Source organism: Salmo salar, chromosome ssa10 (genome assembly GCF_905237065.1).
Source record: "Salmo salar chromosome ssa10, Ssal_v3.1, whole genome shotgun sequence".
Lineage (NCBI taxonomy): Eukaryota > Metazoa > Chordata > Actinopteri > Salmoniformes > Salmonidae > Salmo > Salmo salar.
The window spans coordinates 36,260,714-36,276,279 of record NC_059451.1 but is presented as its reverse complement, the minus strand read 5'-3'; positions in this window follow the sequence as shown (position 1 = coordinate 36,276,279).

Genomic DNA, 15,566 nt, shown 5'->3' with positions numbered 1-15,566 from the left:
TATAGCTAGTGACCTCCATAACATAGGGAATAACGCAGGACAACATGATGACATAATGTTAGCCCTGTTGAGGAACACTTACACAATCCTCCATCCTCACGTCTATCGTACTCTGGATGATGCAGATTAAGTCACTCTTCTTATTCAATGATATAGAATGTTGAAGGTGATAAACCGGGTTGGGGTCAATTACACTAAATTGGGATTTCAGTTTACCGAATGACTGAATTGCAATGGAATTAAATCAAATCAAATTGTATTTATCACATGCGCCGAAATACAACAGGTATTACCTTACCGTGAAATGCTTACTTACAAGTCCTTAACCAACAATGCAGTTCAAGAAATAGAGTTAAGAAAATATTTACAAAATAAACAAAAGTAAAAAATAAACTAAAAAGTAACACAATAAAATAGCAATCATGAGGCTATATACAGGGAGTACCGGTACCGAGTCAGTGTGCGGGGGTAAAGGTTAGAGGTAATTTGTACGTGTAGGTAGGGGTGAAGTGACTATGCATAGATAATAAACAGCAAGTAGCAGCAGTGTAAAAACAAAGGGGTGGGGTGTCAATGTAAATAATCCGGGTGGGCATTTGATTAATTGTTCAGCAGTCGTATGGCTTGGGGGTAGAAGTTGTTAAGGAGCCTTTTGGACCTAGACTTGGCGCTCCGGTACCGCTTGCCGTGCGGTAATAGAGAGTTGACCCCAACCTTGGTGATGAAGATCTGTCAAACTAAGAATAAACCACAAACAGTCCTAACTGAAATATAATGTACAATATAAATACATTCTAAACTGCCCTATACACACTCACCTCATACACAGGCTGTGGAGGCTCTGGAGACCTAGGGTATGGGTGAGGGTGAGGGTGAGGGTGAGGGTGAGCGAGAGGCACTAGAGGATGGTCTTCTGAACCCCATCTACAGGCTGCAGGTAGAAAAAAATAGGAGGAAAAAAACATGTATGAGTGAGAGGACATTTAATGATGGGCCGTCTTTTCAAATTGGAAATGGATTCTTCTTTACTTACAAGTAAAGTATCTGGAATAAAAGCCTTAATAAATTAGTTACAAAAACAGTTATCTGGAATAAAAGCCTCAATGAACTAGTTACAAAAACAGTTATCTGGAATAAAAGCCTTAATAGACTAGTTACAAAAACAGTTATCTGGAATAAAAGCCTTAATAAAGTAGTTACAAAAACAGTTATCTGGAATAAAAGCCTCAAAAACTAGTTACAAAAACAGTTATCTGGAATAAAAGCCTTAATAAACTAGTTACAAAAACAATTATCTGGAATAAAAGCCTTAATAAACTAGTTACAAAAACAGTTATCTGGAATTAAATACTTAATAAACTAGTTACAAAAACAATTATCTGGAATAAAAGCCTTAATTTAGTAGTTACAAAAACAGTTATCTGGAATAAAAGCCTTAATAAACTAGTTACAAAAACAATTATCTGGAATAAAAGCCTTAATAAACTAGTTACAAAAACAGTTATCTGGAATAAAAGGTAGGTAGGGTGTTGTGGTTCTAACTGGGAGGGAGGGACAGGTCTAGTGTTGTGGTTCTGACTGGGAGAGAGGGACAGGTCTAGTGTTGTGGTTCTGACTGGGAGAGAGGGACAGGTGTGGTGTTGTGGTTCTGACTGGGAGAGAGGGACAGGTGTGGTGTTGTGGTTCTGACTGGGAGAGCGGGACAGGTCTAGTGTTGTGGTTCTGACTGGGAGAGAGGGACAGGTGTGGTGTTGTGGTTCTAACTGGGAGAGAGGGACAGGTCTAGTGTTGTGGTTCTGACTGGGAGAGAGGGACAGGTGTGGTGTTGTGGTTCTAACTGGGAGAGAGGGACAGGTCTAGTGTTGTGGCTCTGACTGGGAGAGAGGGACAGGTGTGGTGTTGTGGTTCTAACTGGGAGAGAGGGACAGGTGTGGTGTTGTGGTTCTGACTGGGAGAGAGGGACAGGTCTAGTGTTGTGGCTCTGACTGGGAGAGAGGGACAGGTGTGGTGTTGTGGTTCTAACTGGGAGAGTGGGACTGGTGTAGTGTTGTGGTTCTGGTGCTATAGATTCATCATTAAGCCCTAGGTACTGTAGAATTCCACTTCCACTACTATAAAAAGAATTCAAACACGCACAATTCAGGAAGTTGACATTTTCTAGTTGCGGATATTAACCTTTCTTTCTGATGGATTAATAAAGTACAATTATTACCTTTTCTATATATTTATTACTTTTATTTAACTAGGCAAGGTCAGTTAAGAACAAACTCCTATTTTCGATGATGGCCTAGGAACAGTTAACTGCCTTATTCAGGGGCAGAACGACAAATTTGTAACTTGTCAGCTCGGGGATTTTGAACTTGGAACCTTTCGGTTGCTAGCCCAACGCTCTAACCACTAGGCTACCCTGCCGCCCCGAAAGGAATGTACTCATATAAGGCATGTACTGCCTGGCACTGGCTCTGGGAGGCAGTGTACATCAACTGTAGGAGAATCTCCCTCTCATCTGGACCCAAACTGAAAATAACACAACAAACACTGTAGTTACCTCTCTAGGCAATGCCACTTCACATCTACCCTCTAATCTAAGTTCTGTGGTGTTGTATTGGCTGTAGGCTTTTTATACAAGCTGTAAACTTGTACAAATTCTACATGTTTCTCTTGCAAAATATATATTATATTAATGAGACTAAACTATAAATAGTGGTTCAATAAAACATACAGTATGTAAACATATCTATTTTTTGCTACATTATGTTTTTATAAAATGCAAGTCTAATCGAAGAGTAGCGCTACAACATTGTGACTCAGTCTTATGGGGAATTTTTCCCAGAGTCCTCCATGGCGACAGAGTGTGTCGTCCCGGGTTACTCTCAGATCAGCCAGCCACAGAGACTAGTGACATTAGTCTCCCCTGAGGAGATAGGGCTGCCTCGTTTGTCTCTGCTGCCACACACCTCTGACAGCAAGGGGTTGTGGGGGATCTTCCCATCAGAAGAATGGTAGAGAGGACTTAACTACAGTAGATGACCTCGCTCACTGTGTGGATATCTGAGTGAGTGGAATCAGGAAATTACACTCTCTGACTGTATTTGGCAGTGTGTGTGTGTGTGTGTGTGTGTGTGTGTGTGTGTGTGTGTGTGTGTGTGTGTGTGTGTGTGTGTGTGTGTGTGTGTGTGTGTGTGTGTGTGTGTGTGAAACCCCATACAAAGTCAGCTCTGTGTCCTGATGTATTTTCAGCACCCACAGTATGAATTATTAATGAGCATAGTATAGGCATCAGGCAGTAGACTGTTGTTGGGAGACAATGAGCCTTCTTATCGTTACACCAGAGTGGAGGTGTTGGCTGAGTCTCAAATAGCACCCTTTTCCCTTTATAGGGCACTACTTTGCACCAGTACCCATAGGGCTCTGGTCAAAAGTAGTGCACTATATACCAAATGTGTGTCCCAAATAGGGATGTTACAGCAGAAATGACAGAAGGAGGAGGACTGAGGGCTGCAGCCTAACCTTAGCCAGAACCTACCCCTGTAGAGAGATGCATTGTCTGGAGATCTCCATCCAACTCCCTCACAGCACGACTCTGAAATACTGGGACCGTGCACACAGGATCGCCCTGGAAACATATACTCACACTCACAAACACAGACACAGACACATCATTTCCTCCACCTACCATATTAACATTTCATCCCCTCAGCTGTGTGTGTGTGTGTGTGTGTGTGTGTGTGTGTGTGTGTGTGTGTGTGTGTGTGTGTGTGTGTGTGTGTGTGTGTGTGTGTGTGTGTGTGTGTGTGTGTGTGTGTGTGTGTGTGTGTGTGTGTGTGTGTGTGTGGTGATCCTCAGTGATTACTGTCACTATTACTTAAACACTGGCTGCTATCTCGCTGGGGCCACCCATATGAAAATGTACGCACACATGACTAAGTCACTTTGGATAAAAGTGTCTGCTAAATGGCAGACAATAATATTAAGAACATTGGCCAAACTTATTGGGAGACACTAAAGACATTTCACATAACGTGGTCATGGTGGTGCAGTAGTGTACTCCACACTAAGGTACTTAGTAGGGAATGTCAGTCAGTCTCCGTGAGAAGGGGAATATCTCTTCTCTTCCCCCCACAGAGGGAGGTGGGGATAGAGGGATGGATGATGGAGTGATGAAAGAGATCACACAGCTCAGTCCCAGTAGAGCGGTGTGGATAGAAGTGGGGCGTGAGAGAGAGGAAAGGCAGGCAGGCAGGCACCACTGAGCTACCATACTGATCAGATTCAACAGTACTGTGCTGCAGTCAAGGCTCTCACAGCATGGTGCTATGCTACAGTAACACAAAAAAAAGGCTTGCCCCACATTCATCTGACGGAGGAAAGGAGAGGTGCTGCATTTCGCTGGCTGGCTGGCTGGCTGGCTGATGACTGGCTGACTGGCTGGGTAGATCCCCTGAACACAGGTAAGGAGGTAGGGAGGGAGAAACCTGTTTCCATGGTTATAGGCCAGCTACTACTATGTAGCCTATCTCTGCACCACTGAGTGACCTCACCACAGCGTAATGGCTGGGTGAAACACTCTGGCCTTGAGGACTGGGATTGAGTGGTACAGCTTTTATCAATGAATGATGATAACATAAACATGGGAGATACTGTATACAGTGAGGGAAAAAAGTATTTGATCCCCTGCTGACTTTGTACATTTGCCCACTGACAAAGAAATGATCAGTCTATAATTTTAATGGTAGGTTTATATGAACAGTGAGAGACAGAATAACAACAAAAATTCCAAAAAACGCATGTCTAAAATGTTATAAATTGATTTGTATTTTAATGAGGGAAATAAGTATTTGACTCCTCTGCAAAACAAGACTTAGTACTTGGTGGCAAAACCCTTGTTGGCAATCACAGAGGTCAGACGTTTCTTGTAGTTGGCCACCAAGTTTGCACACATCTCAGGAGGGATTTTGTCCCACTCCTCTTCGCAGATCTTCTCCAAGTCATTAAGGTTTCGAGGCTGACGTTTGGAAACTCGAACCTTCAGCTCCCTCCACAGATTTTCTATGGGATTAAGGTCTGGAGACTAGCTAGGCCACTCCAGGACCTTAATGTGCTTCTTCTTGAGCCACTCCTTTGTTGCCTTAGCCGTGTGTTTTGGGTCATTGTCATGCTGGAATACCCATCCACGACCCATTTTCAATGCCCTGGCTGAGGGAAGGACTTTAATATTCACATGGAAAAGTCCACAGACCCACTCCAAAAGGCTTTCGGAGCCATCATCGACTCAGTGGGTTTTGTCCAACATGTCTCTGGACCTACTCACTGCCACAGTCATACTCTGGACCTAGTAGTGTCCCGTGGAATAAATGTTGTGGATCTTAATGTTTTTCCCAATAATCCTGGACTATCGGACCACCATTATATTACGTTTACAATCGCAACAAATAATCTGTTCAGACCCCAACCAGGGAGCATCAAAAGTCGTGCTATAAAATGCCGGATGTGTATCAAACTCACTAAAAGTGGCAGTAATAAAGCCTCTCTTGAAAAAGCCAAATCTTGACCCAGAAAATATAAAAAACTATCGGCCTATATCGAATCTTCCATTACTCTCAAAGATTTTAGAAAAAGCTGTTGCGCAGCAACTCACTGCCTTCCTAAAGACAAACAATGTATACGAAACGCTTCAGTCTGGTTTTAGACCCCATCATAGCACTGAGACTGCACTTGTGAAGGTGGTAAATTACCTTTTAATGGCATCAGACCGAGGCTCTGCATCTGTCCTCGTGCTCCTAGATCTTAGTGCTGCTTTTGATAGCATCGATCACCACATTCTTTTGGAGAGATTGGAAACCCAAATTGGTCTACACGGACAAGTTCTGGCCTGGTTTAGATCTTATCTGTCGGAAAGATATCCGTTTGTCTCTGTGAATGGTTTGTCCTCTGACAAATCAACTGTAAATTCCGGTGTTCCTCAAGGTTCCGTTTTAGGACCACTGTTGTTTTCACTATATATTTTACCTCTTGGGGATGTCATTCGAAAACATAATGTTAAATTTCACTGCTATGCGGATGACACACAGCTGTACATTTCAATGAAACATGGTGAAGCCCCAAAATTGCCCTCGCTAGAAGCCTGTGTTTCAGACATAAGGAAGTGGATGGCTGCAAACTTTCTGCTTTTAAACTCGGACAAAACAGATATGCTTGTTTTAGGTCCCAAGAAACAAAGAGATCTTCTGTTGAATCTGACAATTAATCTTGATGGTTGTACAGTCGTCTCAAATAAAACTGTGAAGGACCTCAGCGTTACTCTGGACCCTGATCTCTCTTTTGAAGAACATATCAAGACTGTTTCAAGGACAGCTTTTTTCCATCTACGTAACATTGCAAAAATCAGAAATTTTCTGTCCAAAAATGATGCAGAAAAATTCATCCATGCTTTTGTTACTTCTAGGTTGGACTACGGCAATGCTCTACTTTCCGGCTACCCGGATAAAGCACTAAATAAACTTCAGTTAGTGCTAAATACGGCTGCTAGAATCCTGACTAGAACCCAAAAATTTTATCATATTACTCCAGTGCTAGCCTCCCTACACTGGCTTCCTGTTAAGGCAAGGGCTGATTTCAAGGTTTTACTGCTAACCTACAAAGCATTACATGGGCTTGCTCCTACCTATCTTTCCAATTTGGTCCTGCCGTACATACCTACACGTACGCTACGGTCACAAGACGCAGGCCTCCTAATTGTCCCTAGAATTTCTAAGCAAACAGCTGAAGGTAGGGCTTTCTCCTATAGAGCTCCATTTTTATGGAATGGTCTGCCTACCCATGTGAGAGACGCAGACTCAGTCTCAACCTTTAAGTCTTTACTGAAGACTCATCTCTTCAGTAGGTCCTATGATTGAGTGTAGTCTGGCCCAGGAGTGTGAAGGTGAACGGAAAGGCTCTGGAGCAACGAACCGCCCTTGCTGTCTCTGCCTGGCCGGTTCCCCTCTCTCCACTGGGATTCTCTGCACTAGGATTCTCTGCCAGTGGCTTACTGGTGTTCTTCCATGCCGTCCCTAGGAGGGGTGCGTCACCTGATTGGGTTGAGTCACTGACGTGGTCTTCCTGTCTGGGTTGCCCCCCCCCTTGGGTTGTGCATTGGCGGAGATCTTTGTGGGCTATACTCGGCCTAGTCTCAGGATGGTAAGTTGGTGGTTGAAGATATCCCTCTAGTGGTGTGGGGGTTGTGCTTTGGCAAAGTGGGTGGGGTTATATCCTGCCTGTTTGGCCCTGTCTGCGGGTATCATCGGATGGGGCCACAGTGTCTCCTGACCCCTCCTGTCTCAGCCTCCAGTATTTATGCTGCAGTAGCTTATGTGTCGGGGGGCTAGGGTCAGTCTATTATATCTGGAGTATTTCTCCTGTCTTATTCGGTGTCCTGTGTGAATTTAAGTATGCTCTCTCTAATTCTCTCTTTCTTTCTTTCTTTCTTTCTTTCTTTCTTTCTTTCTCTCTCTCGGAGGACCTGAGCCCTAGGACCGTGCCTCAGGACTACCTGGCATGATGACTCCTTGCTGTCCCCAGTCCACCTGGCCGTGCTGCTGCTCCAATTTCAACTGTTCTGCCTGCGGCTATAGAACCTGACCTGTTCACTGGATGTGCTACCTGTCCCAGACCTGCTGTTTTCAACTCTCTAGAGACAGCAGGAGCGGTAGAGATACTCTCAATGATTGGCTATGAAAAGTCAACTGACTTTTACTCTTGAGGTGCTGACTTGTTGCACCCTCGACAACTACTGTGATTATTATTATTTGACCATGCTGGTCATTTATGAACATTTTAACATCTTGGCCATGTTCTGTAATAATCTCCACCCGGCACAGCCAGAAGAGGACTGGCCACCCCTCATAGCCTGGTTCCTCTCTAGGTTTCTTCCTAGGTTTTGGCCTTTCTAGGGAGTTTTTCCTAGCCACCGTGCTTCTACACCTGCATTACTTGCTGTTTGGGGTTTTAGGCTGGGTTTCTGTACAGCACTTTGAGATATCAGCTGATGTAAAAAGGGCTATATAAATAAATTTGATTTGATTTGATGAATACGCTGATTCGGTGAGCGAGTTTATTAGCAAGTGCATCGGTGATGTTGTACCCACAGCGTCTATTAAAACATTCCCCAACCAGAAACCTTGGATTGATGGCAGCATTTGCGCAAAACTGAAAGCCCGAACCACTGCTTTTAATCAGGGCAAGCTGACCGGAAACATGACCGAATACAATCAGTGTAGCTATTCCCTCCGTAAGGCAATCAAACAAGCTAAGCGTCAGTATAGAGACAAAGTAGAGTCGCAATTCAATGGCTCAGACACGAGAGGTATATGGCAGGGTCTACAGTCAATCACGGACTACAAAAGGAAAACCGTCCCCATCGCGGACCACGATGTCTTGCTCCCAGACAAACTATACAACTTCTTTGCTCACTTTGAGGACAACACCGTGCCACTGACACAGCCCGCTACCAAAACCTGTGGGCTCTCCTTCACTGCAGCCAACGTGAGTAAAACATTTAAAAGTGTTAACCCTCACAAGGCTGCCGGCCCAGCCGCGTCCTCAGAGCATGCACAGACCAGCTGGCTGGTGTGTTTACGGACATATTCAATCAATCCTTATCCCAGTCTGCTGTTCCCACATGCTTCAAGAGGGCCACCATTTTTCCTGTTCCCAAGAAAGAGAAGGTAACTGAGCTAAATGACTATCGCCCCGTAGCACTCACTTCCGTCATCATGAAGTGCTTTGAGAGACAAGTCAAGGTCTATATCACCTCCACCCTACCTGACACCCTGACACCACCCTGGGTCTCGACCCCGCCCTTTGCAGCTGGGTCCTGGACTTCCTGACAGGCCGCCCCCAGGTGGTGAGTGTAGGTAACAACATCTCCTCCCCGGTGATCGTCAACACTGTGGCCCCACAAGGGTGCATTCTCAGCCCTCTCCTGTACTCCCTGTTCACCCATGACTGCGTGGCCATGCACGCCTCCAACTCAATCATCAAGTTTGGTAGGCTTGATTACCAACAACGACAAGACGGCCTACAGGGAGGAGGTGAGGGCCCTTGGAGTGTGGTGTCAGGAAAACAACCTCACACTCAATGTCAACAAAACAAAGGAGATGATCGTGGACTTCAGGAAGCAGCAGAGGGAGAGCCCCCTGTCCACATCGACGGGACAGTAGTGGAGAAGGTGGAAAGTTTTAAGTTCCTCGGCGTACACATCACGGACAAACTGAAATGGTCCACCCACACAGACAGCGTGGTGAAGAAGGCGCAGCAGAGCCTCTTCAACCTCAGGAGGCTGAAGAAATTTGGCTTGTCACCAAAACTCACAAACTTTTACAGATGCACAATCGAGAGCATCCTGTCGGGCTGTGTCACCGCCTGGTATGGCAACTGCTCCGTCCACAACCGTAAGGCTCTCCAGAGGATAGTGAGGTCTGCACAACACATCACCGGGGGCAAACTACCTGCCCTCCAGGACACCTACAGCACCCGATGTCACAGGAAGGCCAAAAAGATCATCAAGGACAACAACCACCCGAGCCACTGCCTGTTCACCCCGCTATCATCCAGAAGGCGAGGTCAGTACAGGTGCTTCAAAGCGGGGACCGAGAGACTGAAAAACAGCTTCTATCTCAAGGCCATCAGACTGTTAAACAGCCATTACTAACATTGAGTGGCTGCTGCCAACATACTGACTCATCTCTAGCCACTTTAATAATGAAAAAATGTATGTCATATATGTATCACTAGCCACTTTAAAAAATGCCACTATAATGTTTACATACCCTACATTACTCATTTCATATGTATATACTGTACTTTATAACATCTACTGCATCTTGCCTATGACGTTCAGCCATAGCTCATTCATATATTTTTATGTACATATTCTTATTCATTCCTTTACACTTGTGTATATAAGGTAGTTGTTGTGAAATTGTTAGGTTAGATTACTTGTTAGATATTACTGCATGGTTGGAACTAGAAGCACAAGCATTTCGCTACACTCGCATTAACATCTGCTAACCATGTGTAAGTGACAAATACAATTTGATTTGATTTGATATACAGTGTTGTAACGATGTACAAATGGTTAAAGTACAAAAGGGAAAATAAATAAGCATAAATATGGGTTCTATTTACAATGGTGTGTGTTCTTCACTGGTTGACCTTTTCTTGTGGCAACAGGTCACAAATATTGCTGCTGTGATGGAACACTGTGGTATTTCATCCAGTAGATATGGGAGTTTATCCAAATCGGGTTTGTTTTCAAATTCTTTGTGGATCTGTGTAATCTGTGGGAAATATGTGTTGCTCATATGGTCATACATTGGACAGGAGGTTAGGAAGTGCAGCTCAGTTTCCACCTCATTTTGTGGGCAGTGTGCACATAGCCTGTCTTCTCTTGAGAGCCAGGTCTGCCTACAGCGGCCATTCTCAATAGCAAGGCCATGCTCACTGAGTCTGTACATAGTCAAAGCTTTCCTTAAGTTTGGGTCAGTCACAGTGGTCAGGTATTCTGCCACTGTGTACTCTCTGTTCAGGGCCAAATAGCATTCTATTACTCTCTCAATAGACCATAGTAACCAAATGGCCACCCAAACTATTTGCATTGATTTTACTTTAGTTTATTTAGTAAACTCTATTTTCTTAAAACTGCATGGTTGGTTAAGGGCTTGTAAATAAGCATTTCACGGTAAGGTTAATACCTGTTGTATTTGGCGCATGTGACAAATAACATTTGATTTGATTTGGTTTGATGCTGCTGCTGGTGGTGGTGGTGTCAGATCTACCTCTAGTCTACAGTATTCCTGATGGAGAGTACCACTGGTTCTGAGTCATACCACCCTGATGATGATATTATACATGGATTGAATAAACACTAACATGATCACATAATCTCATAATTCCTTTGTTGTTCATAACCAGATTACGCTGTTCGATTGAAAACCTGCATGACAAAATACTGTAATATCCAGAAAGAACATGAGTTTGGCGCCATCTGTCAGAGATTTAACAGTACTCCAACTACAATCCAAGCACCGGTTTAACAGTCATGATGATGGATCGAAAGAGAGTCAGATAATCCACAGTGAAACATAAATGACTTGGGTTAAACAACATTTGATGTGTCTGTAGTGCCATTTATTTATAAAGCCTTTAAAAAATAAAAAATTAGGTATACATGTTTGAGTGATATACAGCTTGCCACTAAAAGCACGCATAAGGAAGATTGGACAGTATCAAATCAAAATCAAATCAAATTTTATTTGTCACATACACATGGTTAGCAGATGTTAATGCGAGTGTAGCGAAATGCTTGTGCTTCTGGTTCCGACAGTGCAGTAATATCTAACAAGTAATCTAACAATTCCCAACAACCTAATACACACAAATCTAAAAGGGTGAATGAGAATATGCACATACGGATGAGCGATGGCCGAGCGGCATAGGCAAGGTGCAATAGATGGTATAAAATACAGTGTATACATATGATATGAGTAATGTAAGATATGTAAACATTATTAAAGTGCCATTATTTAAAGTGGCATTGTTTAAAGTGACTAGTGATCCATTTGTTAAAGTGACCAGTGATTGGGTCTCCATGTAGGCAGCAGCCTCTCTGAGTTATTGATTGTTGTTTAGCAGTCTGATGGCCTTGAGATAGAAGCTGTTTTTCAATCTTTCGGTCCCAGCTTTGATGCACCTGTACTGACCTCGCCTTCTGGATGATAGCAGGGTGAACAGGCAGTGGCTCAGGTGGTTGTTGTCCTTGATTATATTTTTGGCCTTCCCGTGACATCGGGTGCTGTAGGTGTCCTGGATGGCAGGTAGTTTGCCCCTGGTGATCTGTTGGGCAGACCGCACCACCCTCTGGAGAGCCCTGCGGTTGCGGGTGGTGCAGTTACCATTCTAGGCGGTGATACAGCCCGACAGGATGCTCTCAATTGTGCATCTGTAAAGGTTTGTGAGGGTTCTAGGTGCCAGGACAAATTTCTTCAGCCTCCTGTCTGTGTGGGTGGACCATTTTAGTTTGTCAGTGATGTGTACGCAGAGGAACTTGAAGCTTTCCACCTTCTCCACTGCGGTCACATCGATGTGGATAGGGGGGTGCTCCCTCTGCTGTTTCCTGAAGTCCACGATCAGCTCCTTTGTTTTGTTGACGTTGGGTGAGAGGTTATTTTCCTGGCACCACACTCCCAGGGCCCTGACCTCCTCCCTGTAGGTTGTCTCGTCATTGTTGGTAATCATGCCTACTACTGTTGTGTCATCTGCAAACTTGATGATGGAGTTGGAGGCGTGCATGGCCACGCAGTCATTGGTGAACAGGGAATACAGGACGGGGCTGAGCCCGCATCCTTGTGGGTTCCCAGTGTTGAGGATCAGCGGTGGAGATGTTGCTTTCTATCTTCACCACCTGGGGGCGGCCCGTCAGGAAGCCCAGGACCCAGTTGCACAGGGTGGGGTTCAGACCCAGGGCCCCAAACTTAATGATGAGCTTGGAGGGTACTATGGGGTTGAATGCTGAGCTACAGTCAATGAACAGCATTCTTACATGGGTATTCCTCTTGTCCAGATGGGATAGGGCAGTGTGATGGCGTTTGCATTGTCTGTGGATCTATTGGGGCAATAAGCAAATTGAAGTGGGTCTAGGGTGTCAGGTAAGGTGGAGGTGATATGATCCTTGACTAGTCTCTCAAAGCACTTCATGATGACAGAAGTGAGCCCTCAGGCCGATAGTCATTAAGTTTAGTTACCTTTGCTTCCTTCGGTACAGGAACAATGGTGAACATCTTGAAGTATGTGGGGACAACAGACTTGGATAGGGAGATATTGAATATGTCCATAAACACTCCAGCCAGCTGGTCTGCGCATGCTCTGAGGATGCAGCTCGGGATGCCGTCTGGGTCGGCAGCTTTGTGAGGGTTAACACGCTTAAATGCCTTACTCACGTCAGCCACAGAGAAGGAGAGACCACAAAATAGTGGGCCACATCTGGGGCACTGTGTTATCCTCAAAGCAGGTTAAGAAGATGTTTAGCTTGTCCGGAAGCAAGACGTCAGGTGTCCGTGGCGTGACTGGTTTTTCATGTGTAGTCCGTGATCGTCTGTAGACCCTGCCACATACATCTCATGTCTGAGCCGTTGAATGGCGACTCCACTTTGTCTCTATACTGACGTTTTGCCTGTTTGATTGCCTTACGGAGGGAATAACTACATTATTTGTATTCGGCCATATTCCCAGTCACCTTGCCATGGTTAAATGCAGTGGTTCGCACTTTCAAAATTTGCGCAAATGCTGTCATCTATCCACGGGTTCTGGTTAGAGTAGGTTTTAATAGTCACAGTGGGAACAACATCTCCTATACACTTCCTGATGAACTCAGCCACCGTATCAGTGTATTGGTCTATGTTGTTCTCGGACGCTGCCCGGAACATATCCCAGTCCGTGTGATCAAAACAATCTTGAAGTGTGGATTACGATTGGTCAGACCAGTCCTTAGCACGGGTACCTCCTGTTTGAGTTTCTGCCTATAGGAAGGGAGGAGCAAAATGGAAAAATTGTGATCAGATTTGCAGAAGGGAGGGCTGGGGAGGGCCTTGTAAGCATCCCGGAAGTTGGAGTAGTAGTGGTCGAGTGTTTTAGCAGCGCGAGTACTACAGTCAATGTGTTGATAGAACTTCGGTAACATTTTTCTCAAATTTACTTTGTTAAAATCCCCAGCTACATTAAATATGTCCTCAGGCTATGTGGTTTCCAGTTTGCATAAAGTCCAGTGAAATTCTTTGACGGCTGTCGTGGTATTGGCTTGAGGGGGAATATACAGTGGCTTGCGAAAGTATTCACCCCTCTTGGCATTTTTCCTATTTTGTTGCCTTACAACCTGGAATTAAAATAGATTTTTGGGGGGTTTGTATCATTTGATTTACACAATATGCATACCACTTTGAAGATGCAAAATATTTTTTTATTGTGAAACAAAAAAAGAATTAAGACAAAAAAACTGAAAACTTGAGCGTGCATAACTATTCACCCCCCAGTCAATACTTTGTAGAGCCACCTTTTGCAGCAATTACAGCTGCAAGTCTCTTGGGGTATGTCTCTATAAGCTTGGCACATCTAGCCATTCTTCAAGGAAAAACTGCTTCAACTCCTTCAAGTTGGATGGGTTCCGCTGGTTTACAGCAATCTTTAAGTCATACTACAGATTCTCAATTGGATTGAGGTCTGGACTTTGACTAGGCCATTCCAAGACATTTAAATGTTTCCCCTTAAACCACTCAAGTGTTGCTTTAGCAGTATGCTTATGGTCATTGTCCTGCTGGAAGGTGAACCTCCGTCCTGTCTCAAATCTCTTGAAGACTGAAACAGGTTTCCCTCAAGAATTCCCTGTATTTAGCGCCATCCATCATTCCTTCAATTCTGACCAGTTTCCCAGTCCCTGCCACTGACAAACATCCCCACAACATGATGACCACCATGCTTCACTGTGGGGATGGTGTTCCCGGGGTGATGAGAGGTGTTGGGTTTGCACCAGAGATAATGTTTTCCTTGATGGCCAAAAAGCTACATTTTAGTCTCATCTGACCAGAGTACCTTCTTCCATATATTTGGGGAGTCTCCCACATGCCTTTTGGCGAACGCCAAACGTGTTTGCTTATTTGTTTCTTTAAGCAATGGCTTTTTTTTCTGGCCCTACTTCCGTAAAGCCCAGCTTTGTGGAGTGTAAGGCTTAAAGTGGCCCTATGGACAGATACTCCAATCTCCGCTGTGGATCTTTGCAGCTCCTTCAGGGTTATTTTTGGTCTCTTTATTGCCTCTCTGATTAATGCCCTCCTTGCTTGGTCTGTGAGTTTTGGTGGGTGGCCCTCTCTTGGCAGGTTTGTTGTGGTGCCATATTCTTTACATTTTTTAATAATGGATTTAATGGTGCTCCGTAGGATGTTCAAAGTTTCTGATATTGTTTCAGAACCCAACCCTGATCTGTACTTCTCCACAACTTTGTCCCTGACCTGTTTGGAGAGCTCCTTGGTCTTCATAGTGCCGCTTGCTTGGTGGTGTCCCTTGCTTAGTGGTGTTGCAGACTCTGGGGCCTTTCAGAATACATGTATATATATACAGAGATCATGTGACAGATCATGTGACACTTAGATTGCACACAGGTGGACTTTATTTAACTAATTATGTGACTTCTGAAGGTAATTGGTTGCACCAGATCTTATTTAGAGGCTTCATAGAAAAGGGGGTGTATACAGATGCACGCACCACTTTTCAGTATTTAATTTTTTTTTTTAATATTTGAAAACAAGTAATTTCACTTCACCAATTTGGACTATTTTGTGTATATCCATTACATGAAATCCAAATAAAAATGTATTTAATTACAGGTTGTCATGCAACAAAATAGGAAAAATGCCAAGGGGGGTGAATACTTTTGCAAGGCACTGTACACGTCTGTGACTATAACCTTAGAGAATTATTTTGGGAGGTAATACGGTCGGCATTTGGTTGTGAGGTATTCTAGGTCGGTTGAACAAAAG